At 42.5% G+C, this 12815-nt stretch overlaps 1 protein-coding gene across 2 annotated transcripts in view; it reads right to left on the bottom strand.

Moving 5' to 3' along the window:
- LOC138958419 (solute carrier family 15 member 4-like) overlaps positions 1–11642 on the bottom strand; it is a 49194-nt gene extending 37552 nt beyond the window's left edge. Inside the window, exon 1 of one of the 2 annotated variants that reach the window (XM_070329559.1) lies at positions 11496–11642. The gene's annotated coding sequence lies outside the window, so the exon portion shown is untranslated. Of the gene's footprint in view, positions 1–1822; positions 2033–11495 lie in introns of those variants that run through there. The other variant, XM_070329560.1, reaches the window with a different exon arrangement.
- Positions 11643–12815: the final 1173 nt, after the last annotated feature.

A 12815-nucleotide genomic window follows, 5' to 3' on the forward strand; every position in this document is an offset into this window, starting at 1 on the left:
CAAAGATAACAAGATCCAAGGGAGGAAACGACTCTTTCTCTCTCTCTCTCTCTCTCTCTCTCTCTCTCTCTCTCTCTCTCTCTCTCTCTCTCTCTCTCTCTCTCTCTCTCTCTCTCTCTCTCTCTTTCTCTCTTTCTCTCTCTCTCGTGCTCTCTCTCTCTTTCTATCTCTCACTGTCTCTGATTATCTGTCTGTATCTCTCTCTCTCTCTTTCTCTCTCTCTCTCTCTCTCGCTCTCTCTCTCTCACTCTCTCTCTCTCTCTCTCTCTCCTTCTCTCTCTCTCTCTCTCTCTCTCTCACTCTCGATCTCGCTCTCGTCCTCCCTCCCCCCCCCCCCCCCGCCAGGCCCTGCGTTCCTCGGTAGTGCCACTCGCGTGTATACATCTTGGGAGTGAATTTCACATAAGATGCCAATGAAACGTGGGTGTGCATGAGACCTTTGCACCTTTCATAGTTGTGTTGTGATGACATACACTGACACTGTATCAGATAGAAGTCTCCCACATACTTCTTATCATTGTTCATATTTACTTCTCTTTTTTAGATTCACCGACTTTTGTTTTCTACAGTTCATAGGGACACAAGATGTCAAAGGTAAACGTGCACACACTTTCTGTATGCGGAAGTTGCCGTTTCCTGTTATCATTGAAAAGACATTCAAAGAAAGAAAAAAAGAAAGAAAAAAAGAAAGTTTCTTTTTCTGCTACTCCTTCTGCGTTCGTAAGCTGCAGCTCTCACGTGCACTTGTGCAAGAGATCTTTTAGGTATATGGCCATTACCCTCGGCCATATTAGGTAGTCCTAATCCGTTTTCAGGGCGATGCAAACTAAGTATTTTTGTGTTTCACTGGCCCACCGAACATTGAATTGTATGTATGTGTGTGTGTGTGTGTGTGTGTGTGTGTGTGTGTGTGTGTGTGTGTGTGTGTGTGTAAGAGTGTGTGTGTGTGTGTGTGTGTGTGTGTGTGTGTATGTGTGTGTGCTTGTGCGCGCGTGCGAACGTGCATGCGTGCGCGGGAGTGTGTGTGTGTGTGTGTGTGTGTGTGTGTGTGTGTGTGTGTGTGTGTGTGCGTGTGAGTGTGTTTTTTCTGCTTTTCTTTCTTGGGTTCTTGGTCTTATGCTTGTGAGTAAGCACGAAGAGGGATAAGGCACTCGCAGGTCTGATCATGCATGATTTGACCTGGGGGATAAGAAAATCTACACCCATAACCCACCAGATATAGCCGGGATTCATACCCCGAACCTTAAAGCTTGAAGGTTCACGTTCTAAACGTTCTTAACACTAGGCCATTGTGTGTGTCGATAGAAACGGGGCTGGGCCGCTATTGCGCGGGGCCGCTATTGCGCGGGTCTAACCCTAACCCTAACCCTAACCCTAACCCCCGCAATAGCAGACTCGCGCAATAGCGGACCCGCGCAATAGCGGGCCGACCCCGATAGAAACAAGCAAATACACAGTAAACCACTTGAATGTTTGTCTAAAAGACTTTTTTTTAACTCATGGGTGAACGGTGCCTACATTATCGAGACAGCAAGAAGAAACAAGGACAGACACAACAACGATTACGTCTACGACGAAAACATCAAAAGCAAAGAAAAATATCAGCGCCAAAATCTGCACCAAACGAAACAACATTTAACTCCCCCCCCCCTCCCCTTCCCTGCCTGCCTTTCACTTCTACCCCTACAAGAACAATAACAACTTAAAGAGCAATAAACAACCAATCAGCTATAAGCAAACAAACAAAAACTAAGCGAAGTAAGTTATCATTGAACACTAGTCCACATGTATACCTTTATTATTAACAACTAATGGCTCTTACCCTAGAAATACAGATCCCTACTCCAGCGAATCTGGTGCTCGACTGACAAGGTTTCCACACCGCTCAAATCGTAGACATATTTTAAATAAAGTTTCAATCAGTCCTAGCCTCTATGTGTACCCGTGTTTGTTTTTCCGAGTAGGTCTGCTACCATAAACAAGAGAAGAAAGGCGAAAGACGCTGAAACGGTTACAAACACTGATAACGGAAAAAGAGTGAGAGAGTGCGAGAGATGTGTGTGAATCGTGAACGCGGATTTGACAATAGATAAGCCGAGAAATCTTTGGGGGGAGGGAGGGATGGGGGGCTTATCGGGGACCGGGTAGGGAGGACGGGTTAAATGTGTGTGTGTGTGTGTGTGTGTGTGTGTGTGTGTGTGTGTGGTGTGTGTGTGTGTGTGTGTGTGGTGTGTGTGTGTGTGTGTGTGTGTGTATGTGTGTGTGTGTGTGTCGTTGCTTTTCACTGACGGTTTTATAGGTGTCACAAAAAAGATTAAACGGCGAATGGGTGCACAAAGCGGTTTATCAGACAAAATCATCTCGTCGGTGGCGGGGAGAGACAGAGAGACATAATGTACATGTACTTGTGAATGTCTTGTTTTGTCATAATTGTAACGTTCCAATGACGAATCTTTCTTTTGTTCTGATTCTGGATTTCGGAAAGTTAGCGATCTATCTGTTTTGCGATATCTGTGTCTGTTTATTTCTCACAATATCTGCCCGGTCATACCACTGTTTCCGGGTTAACGGCGTGTTCACAATATCTGCCCGGTCATACCACTGTTTCCGGGTTAACGGCGTGTTCACAATATCTGCCCGGTCATACCACTGTTTCCGGGTTAACGGCGTGTTCACAATATCTGCCCGGTCATACCACTGTTTCCGGGTTATCAATCAATCAATCAATCAATGAGTCTTATATCGCGCATATTCCGTGGGTACAGTTCTAGGCGCTCTGCAGTGATGCCGTGTGAGATGAAATTTTTTATACGGCCAGTAGATTGCAGCCATTTCGGCGCATATTTACCTTTCACGGCCTATTATTCCAAGTGACACGGGTATGGGTAGACAATTATTAACTGTGCCTAAGCAATTTTGCCAGGAAAGACCCTTTTGTCAATCGTGGGATCTTTAACGTGCACACCCAATGTAGTGTACACGGGGGGAGGTTCGGACACCGAAGAGAGTCTGCACACAAAGTTGACTCTGTGAAATAAATTTCCGCCGAACCTGGGATCGAACTCACGCTGACAGCGGCCAACTGAATACAAATCAAGCGCGCTACCAACTGAGCTATATACCCGCCCTAGGGTTAACGGCGTGTTCACAATATCTGCCCGGTCATACCACTGTTTCCGGGTTAACGGCGTGTTCACAATATCTGCCCGGTCATACCACTGTTTCCGGGTTAACGGCGTGTTCACAATATCTGCCCGGTCATACCACTGTTTCCGGGTTAACGGCGTGTTCAAACAAGCTTACATATCCTTTACTGCAGTAAAACTGAATATTGTCATCATCCGCCCGGGCAGCTGATTCTACTGCAGTAAAACTTTTTACTGCAGTAAAACTGGGTTCGTGTTTTACTGCAGTAATCTTCATTTTAGTTTTACTGAAGTAAAACAGTTTTACTGCAGTAAAACCGACTGTTGGGGCGGATGATGATGACATTATTCAGTTTCACTAGTAAACTTTTTTACTGCAGTAAAATTGAATAATGTCATCATCCGCCAAGGATACTTACAAGTAAAGGGAGTGTATGTGCATTTTCACCATGCGTGTAATTTACAGGTCAACCGACGATCACTGACAAACGTATGTCCGTTTTAAAACGACGTGTTACACATACTTCGTTTCAAATACTTAGCTATGAAGAAGTGTAGCATCACTTTGGGAAAAGTGCCTCGAAAAGCGAAGAGTTGAAGGGTGAATTGAAACTGTAGTCTTTTTAGTTTTACCGACAATTCAGGGCCAAAGCTTCGTGCAGCGGCGAGCTTCGTGGAGTAGACTTTGTAGTGTTGGTGTATGTTACTTGGCCCATGCTTGCACACACTCAAACACCATACGTTCTCTAAGAACAGAGGTAATGGACAACCGAACTCTGAGTTCCAATCATGTATTAAGATGTATGCTTCCATGATGTGTCCCGGCTTACAACCAGCATGCAATAGTCATACAAGGGAGATCATTCCCAACATGTTAGATGCATCGTCTGCATACAGTACACAGCATGCAATAGTCAAACAAGGGAGACCATTCCCAACATGTTAGATGCATCGTCTGCATACAGGACACAGCATGCAATAGTCAAACAAGGGAGACCATTCCCAACATGTTAGATGCATCGTCTGCATACAGGACACAGCATGCAATAGTCAAACAAGGGAGACCATTCCCAACATGTTAGATGCATCGTCTGCATACAGGACACAGCATGCAATAGTCAAACAAGGGAGACCATTCCCAACATGTTAGATGCATCGTCTGCATACAGGACACAGCATGCAATAGTCATACAAGGGAGACCATTCCCAACATGTTAGATGCATCGTCTGCATACAGGACACAGCATGCAATAGTCAAACAAGGGAGACCATTCCCAACATGTTAGATGCATCGTCTGCATACAGGACACAGCATGCAATAGTCAAACAAGGGAGACCATTCCCAACATGTTAGATGCATCGTCTGCATACAGGACACAGCATGCAATAGTCAAACAAGGGAGACCATTCCCAACATGTTAGATGCATCGTCTGCATACAGGACACAGCATGCAATAGTCAAACAAGGGAGACCATTCCCAACATGTTAGATGCATCGTCTGCATACAGGACACAGCATGCAATAGTCAAACAAGGGAGACCATTCCCAACATGTTAGATGCATCGTCTGCATACAGGACACAGCATGCAATAGTCAAACAAGGGAGACCATTCCCAACATGTTAGATGCATCGTCTGCATACAGGACACAGCATGCAATAGTCAAACAAGGGAGACCATTCCCAACATGTTAGATGCATCGTCTGCATACAGGACACTACAGACTTGACGAAGTCGACTTCGCCTGATCAATATTAGACTTTATTTTTTTATTTGTTTTTTTTTCTTCTTTCTCTTTTTCTTTTTTTTTCTTTCTTTTTTCTTTTTTCTTCTTTTTCTTTCTTATTCTTTTTTTTTTTTTTTTTTTTTTTTTTTGAACCTCAGTTACAATATGACTCGCTACGAGTATGATACTGTGAGCGAAGCTGAACAGTTTAAACGTAAACAGAATGGGTTATAAATAATAATAATATCATTCTTTCGTTTAACATGGACAATCTTCGAAAATGTACAATATTTTCAATCAATTATAATTTAGCTATAATTCTCTCCGTCAACTGGCATTTGCACACTTTCTCTCTTTCTCTATCCTCTCTCCCCATCCTCTCTCTCCCTCCCCTCCCCTCTCTCCCTCTCTCTATCTTTAATCGTCCTCTCTCTCTCAATCTCTCTCTGATCAATATTAGACTTGATTGTTCAAATTTAGAGTCTGCTCCGGATCAATAATTCTCTAACCATGGAGTGTCTTTTTTGTGCCACACATACACACAAAAGAAGAAAAGGCATAATTATAATTCAAATGTTCACAACTTGAAAAACTGTCAATATAGCAGCATGATCTTTTTTGTTTATTTCGCACTATGGTATAAGTGTTTCAACCAAAACCAACCAGCACTTCTGCAGGTGTACAGTATAATCAATATCCCTTTGAATGTTATCGACTATAGAAAGACGTACATACAGACTTTCGATAACGGTTATCGCACTTTCTCGTACAGAATACACATGCACCAAACAGCCTAAATGCCAACGTTTCCGGGCCCAAGGTCTGTATCGTTTGGCGATAAACCTGTGCGAAGAGCCACTAGAAATAACCTCAGTTTTGGTTCAATTTAAGGAGGCCATAGGGGGCGGGGGGGGGGGGGGGGCGTGCAAGCTTGGCATTGTTGTGTTTCTATAATCCACCGAACTCTGAAATTGATTACAGGATCTTTTCCGTGCGCACTTGGACGGTCTTGTACTTGCGTGTACAAAAATGCACTAGCAGTTTTGCACATAAGTTGACTAGTAGGGAGATCGGAAAACATCTCCACCCTTAACCCACCAGGCGCTGCCGGGATTCGAACTCGCAACCTTCCGCTTGGGAGGCCGGTGTCTTATCCACTCGGCGGTCACTGCGCCAGTCTACAATCGGTACGAATAAGGCTGTCAAGAGAAGTAACAGTACATGTACTGTGTTAGTCGTGGCAGATTAAGGAGGGTTTAGGTGGACCATTCACGGTAGTGTCTTAGGAACCGAACTATTGCCTTACTTGACTGAAGAGAGTTCTTGTTCGGCTGTGATGCTGTGAACTGTATCATTTCATCGCGACATGGTGTACATGTACAGTGCGTTCCAGCCAGATGTGTTTCCTTTGAAGCACGACTTTCACAAACAAACAAACGAACAAACAAACAAACAAGCAAGCAAACAAGCACACACACACACACACACACACACACACACACACACACACACACACACACACACACACACACACACACACATAATCAAATACATAAATAAATAAACATAAATAAATAAATAAATAGATAAATACATGAACTGCAAGGTATAAAGAATTTTGTTTAGTCGGTTTGAAAGCGAACGAGTCAGTGCTTTCTTTTGATTATGTTTTAGCAGCCATAGCTTAAGCGAGCTAACTTTGAGAGTATCAATTCTGATACTCGAAGACACATTAGATTGCTGTATACGAAAAGAATAAGACTAAAAATAGATGAATTTTTTTTCACAGAGGACGTAAAAAGCTGGCAATAATACTCGAACGAAATGTTTTTTGAGAATAAAAGCGCATAATAATTCTTAACCAGCTAAGTAAGCCAGCGAATTGTATCTGTTTTCTCAAAGATATGTGTTTCGGATTGGTTCCATCTAAAAAAACGTTATGATGCCCCACGCTCACTTACAACCGGAGATCGTGTCGTTATGCTTTTATCAGCAATGAATAACGATACACTGAATATAAAAAGTATCATACCAGTCTTTCCGAAACTCTTTCTCTTTTTCTGTAACTAGATAAAGGCAAATACCAAAGGTCTTTCCTGTTTAAGCCAAGGTTGACATACACATTATATTCCTTAAATACACTGACACGCCTTGCGTAATTTCCCCCAAACTGACCAATATAATGAGTAAGGCCAAACATAAATATATGTTGGTTTAGGGTAACGTGACCAAAAAAGGTAGGGTCGGTAGGTTGGCTTTTTATTTTATTTTAATTTTAATTTATTTTTAAATTTAGTCGATTTTAAAGGAGGTTACTTCCCTTAGTATTCGTATGGTTCGCAAAATGTGCCAAAAGTTGGTTGTTGTCTTTTTAAATGAAAAAAAAGTTTTAGGGTCGGCGGGGAAAAAAATAGGGTCGGTCGGGTTACCCTTGACCAACATATATTTTTATTTGGCCTAAATCATATCTAAATGAACGCCTTCAAAGGATTTAATATTTGCTGTCATCGAATACGTATCTGTTTCAAAACCTGATACACAAATGGGTCACAATGCACAAATAGAAAATACTTTGTAAAATGCAAGTCACAAAGAAAAGGTTTAAATGTTCAAAAAATTTGTTTTGAGGTCTCCTTTTTTTCTGGACATCTTTTTTTTCTCTTCGATTATTCAATCGATAATGGGCAAGTTTCCATACTTTTTTTTCTTTTCTTTTTTGTCTGTGTGAAGACACGCGCATCAGAACATACGGAAGTTTGAAGCAAATATTTGTATATACTTTTTGGCTCACGTAAGTGTAGCCTATGCGATGCTAAACTTTGTCTGTCTGTGCGTGTGTATGTGTGTGTGTGTGTGTGTCGTGTGTGTGTGTGTGTGTGTGTGTGTGTGTGTGTGTGTGTGTGTGTGTGTGTGTGTGTGTGTGTGTGTGTGTGATATAGAAACTTTAACATTTGACTAAACACCGAAATACTAATTTTACCTGGTTATTATCCAAGCAACAGCTTCAAAATATTGAAGCAATGATCAACATTTCGTCGGCACGTATGTAGTTAAAGTGTGTATCCAAAGAAAACGGGTGGTGGGTGGGGTTTTTTTTTTGTTTTTTTTTTTGTTGGGGGGGGGGGGTAAAAACAGGTGACTGGTTTGTGTCGTGTGTGGTATGTAGACCAGGTCAGGGGTCAAGGTTAGGTCAGATCGCGTGAAGGATTGTGGTATAGATACAGTTATCACCGAGCTGCAGTTCGCCGATTCGGAGAAGACGATTTCACATTGTTCGGTTTTGTAGCTCCAGAAGAATAGATAAAGAAGATACCAAAGGAGATTTCCTACAGGTTAATCTGCACAGCGTGTTTCCAGTGTCTGCGCGAGGAAGCGCTGTCGAAAGCGCAGTGTCGATCTGGCCATCTGGCAGTCGTGTCCCCGTAAGTAGGCTACAGACAGACAGATCTAGATCTAGTGTCTCGCACTCTTGCACCGTGTCACCTAGCAATAGATATCCCTTGAGTTTGTGTTACTGTTTGTCGATTTCTTACGTGAGCCTTGAAGGCTTCGCCTCTTGTTTTTTATTGTGAATACACAGGTCTGAATTAATATAGGTCTTAAAAAAATGTAGAGGGAAAATACCGTTCTTACATACCGTGGCTTCTCTAACGGTTAGAAATGGAATAATAATTCTCTCTCTCTTTCTCTCTCTCTCTCTGTCTCTAGCTCTCTCTGTCTCTGTCTCTGTCTCTTTCTCTCTATCTCTCCACATGTTTACGAACACATGCACAGGCAAACACTCACAGGCACTGTCACACACACACACACACACACACACACACACACGGACGCACGCACACACATACAAACACGCACACACACATTCACACACGCACACATACAAACACACACACATACAAACACACACATACACACACACACACACACACACACACACACACACACACACACACACACACACACACACACACTGTGACACACACACAATGACACACACAATGACACACACAAACAAAAACCCTGTTTCACTCAAGGATACCGGAGTTTTGTCAAAATTGCACAGTTTAGTGTACATGTTGTCCCTATTTGCCCTTCTTTTCCCATATGTCTGCTTTTCTCAGTATTTTATCAGTAGTGATAAAGTATCGTGTCGAACACAACTTCCCCGATTAGGTGTACAGTATATCATTATATATCACAGCTCTGTTTTTCTGTCTGTGCATTCTGTTCAGCGACAGATAAAGAAAGCGCAAAGATAATCTATACTTGTATGTGTGGGGTTACTGGGTGATTCACATGAGGTTGCCAAGCCCGTCTAGTCATGTAAAATATCAAACTGAACGAAACTGGTGTCACATTGGTCATTCAGTACAAATTTAAACCTATGTCGTTGCAAACAAAATTGAAAAACACGCTTGTAAATGTGGTTACTGTTTAGGCTCCATGTGTGTTAAAATACAGCAGTTTTAATTTAGTGTGATTTTTTTTCTAGTGGTGTGGATTAAAGTCACAGCTTGGAGAAACATCTATCAAAGTCGATTACTGAGTTTAACATTGTGCGTGTTGCATTGGTGCGTTGTGACGCACACGCGCTATAGATCATCATTGAAACCTCGAGGTGAGTGCCATGTGGTAGACACCCCGATTAGATGTATTGAAGAAAAAGACACCTCTCAAGTTGTGCAGCATACAGTTTTCACCTTTGTCAACGGGTACAACTTCAAGCATATCTTAACTTTTACAAAGGGCGCTGTCCTGAGCGGCGTATGGTAAAAATACAAGTGCGAGAGTTAGTTGACGTTATTTTTGTGACTAGCTTCAGGTACATTTTTCTCGTGCTTACAATGTTCGCCACCACAGATCGGTTCAGATTTATAGCTTCGATTTCATCCCCTTGCACACATGTCAACACCAAAAGCCTCGTTGCTTCATGAGCAGAGTATGATTTTTTGTTTTTGAATAAAGTTCGCGGATTGACACAGGTGTCATTTCTGAGAAACAAAGGGACGTAGGCGCTCTAAATACATACGACATAACATTGTGCAACAAGAGTAAGTGGAAGTTATGCGGAAACAATCTCCTGGTACCTGATAGAAAAACAGGTGACACTTACAAAATCGATTACTCTAAAAGTTCTCGATCTGCGCGGAAAGCAGATAGGCCGTACATTTCTGGTTTGTGTCAAGGTGGAACGGCTGCTGACTTTAATTTAGTCCGCCATTGTGCTTACCACTTTTATGTCTTCACAAGGATTGCTTAAAATAAGCACTAGGTATATGTTTGAGTGAAAAATCCTAAATGCCATATATTGTTTATTTCACGAGGGAGAGAGAGAGAGAGAGAGAGAGAGAGAGAGAGAGAGAGAGAGAGAGAGAGAGAGAGAGAGAGAGAGAGAGAGAGAGAGAGAGAGAGAGAGAGAGAGAGAGAGAGAGAGAGCGTAGTGTGTATCAGCTACATGTGTGTGCCATGCCGAGATAACATCTCAATGCTTTTGTTCACTTAGGCGACATCAGAGTTTATTGCCACGTATTTCTGTATAATTATACATGTGTGATCTTTTCTGAATTGTTTTGTTATTGTCTAAATGCCATATATTGTTTATTTCACGATGAAAATTGAATAGAGTCTTGTTTAAACCAAAGTGGAAGGGTTTTCGTATCTCATGTAACCGCCTAGACAGATCTGAGTCGGTCAACGTGATCGCCGCCAGGCCAGGAGAAGGAGCGTACATTTCTTCTTCTTCTTCTTCTTCTTCTTCTTCTTCTTCTTCTTCTTCTTCTTCGTTCATGGGCTGAAACTCCCATGTTCACTCATGTTGTTAGCACGAGTGGATTTCTACGTGTATGGCCGTTTTTACCCCGCCATTCAGGCAACATACGCCGATTTCGGGGGAGGCATATGCTGGGTATTTTCGTGTTTCTATAACCCACCGAACTCTGACATGGATTACAGGATCTTTTCCGTGCGCACTTGGTCTTGTGCTTGCGTGTACACACGAAGGGTGTTAAGTCACTTGCAGATCTGCACATAAGTTGACCTGGGAGATCGGAAAAATCTCCACTCTTAACCCACCAGGCAGTAGCGACCGGGGTTGGAACTCACGACCTCCCGATGAGGAGGCCGACGTCTCAGTTACCACCACGTCACTGCGCCCGTCGAGCGTACATTTGACTACGGCGTTAGTGTGACCAGCTTGATAAGTCGGGGCTTTATCAACCTGTATAGTACTATGTAGCAACAATGAATCCGTTCTCACTCACAGCGATAGGCAGCTGGGGTAGTATATACATGCGTGTTTAACCACGAACAAGCTCTATGCATGGACGTAGACTTCTAAGCGCTTGTATCATCATTGTTCCCCACTTGCAGTACAGTAAGGCATAGGACTCGTTCATCAGACCTCTACATTAATCTGTGTCACAATTTCCCCCCTCCTCCTCTTTAAGACCCCCAAATTTAAGACATGTAATCCCCCCACCCCCAACCCTACCCCCCTGTTTTTTTCAGACCTTGCTTTCCAGATTTTCTGTTCCAATCTTTGTACGTCACGTGACCTCCCTACCCCCACCACCAAACCAGGGTTTAATGCCCTTGTAACAAAGTAAACAAAAGTTACCTACCACCTTGTAAGCGACGAGTGTGGATAGAAAACCATGTAGAAACAAACAGTTACACGTACTCCTCGCAAACTCAACTTCACCTGCACAGGTAGATAATGTACAACTAATCACAGTGGTAACAGCTCGGGCCTTTAAACCAAAAGCAAAAACGATTTAGTTTCAAAGGCAGCTGCAGCGTACTGTGTATCACCACCTACGTGTGTGCCATGCCGAGATAACATTGTAATGCTTTTATTCACTTATGCGACATCAGAGTTTATTGCCACGTAACTCTTTATAATTGTACATGTGTGATCTTTTCTGAATTGTTTTGTAATTGGCTAACACCAGCGTTTAGTTACACATAACTATGTCATGATCATATGTCAGTTTCTTTCCACTTGGGTGAAAACTTTTCGTTCATGTCCCAGAGAGTGAGAGAGAGAGAGAGAGAGAGAGAGAGAGAGAGAGAGAGAGAGAGAGAGAGAGAGAGAGAGAGAGAGAGAGAGAGAGAGAGAGAGAGAGAGAGAGAGAGAGAGATAGAGAGAGAGAGAGAGAGAGAGAGAGAGAGAGCCTGGAGAGAGAGAGAGAGAGAGAGAGAGAGAGCGCGAGAGAGAGAGAGAGAGAGAGAGAGAGAGAGAGAGAGAGAGAGAGAGAGAGAGAGAGAGAGAGAGAGAGAGAGAGAGAGAGAGAGAGAGAGAGAGAGAGAGAGATTCGTGGGTAAATGGAAGCTTTGCTAGCATCTTACTTTATCATTTTAATGTCCTTTTTTGTCCATGAAGCCTGTGAGTTTCATCCATACGTAAAGCGTATTTTATTAATGATATAAATTCATCTTTACAAAAACAAGAAAGTCAATGCTCCCAATATCGATTTGGTAGCCTTCAATATTGAACTGGTGCCGGCGAGTTTCATTAGTACGTGAAGCATAAATAATAATCTATTTTTACAAAAACAAGAACGTCAGTGCTCTCAATATCGATTCGGTAGCCTTTAATATCAAACTTCAGCTCACTCGCATTATTCAGCAAGTATGTTTATAAAAGATGTATTATCATAAAACAAACCACACAGCGTGGAACATCTGTTGCTAACAAAAATCCCAACATGAACAACAAAACTATGCCATACTTGCGTATTTTTGAAGAAGAAAAAAATACCAAAAAAACAACAACAGACGACGTATTCGAAAACGAATCATAATAAACAACAGCTGCATAAACAGATGACGAAACCGGCTGGCCTGCAGGGATTCAAACCCCGAACATTTGAAACCGAATGGCGACGTCTTAACCACTCGGCCATTGCGCCCGTTGATCAAAGACAAAACACTGTAAGGTC

The sequence above is a fragment of the Littorina saxatilis genome, linkage group LG2 (genome assembly GCF_037325665.1).
Source record: "Littorina saxatilis isolate snail1 linkage group LG2, US_GU_Lsax_2.0, whole genome shotgun sequence".
Classification (NCBI taxonomy): Eukaryota; Metazoa; Mollusca; class Gastropoda; order Littorinimorpha; family Littorinidae; genus Littorina; species Littorina saxatilis.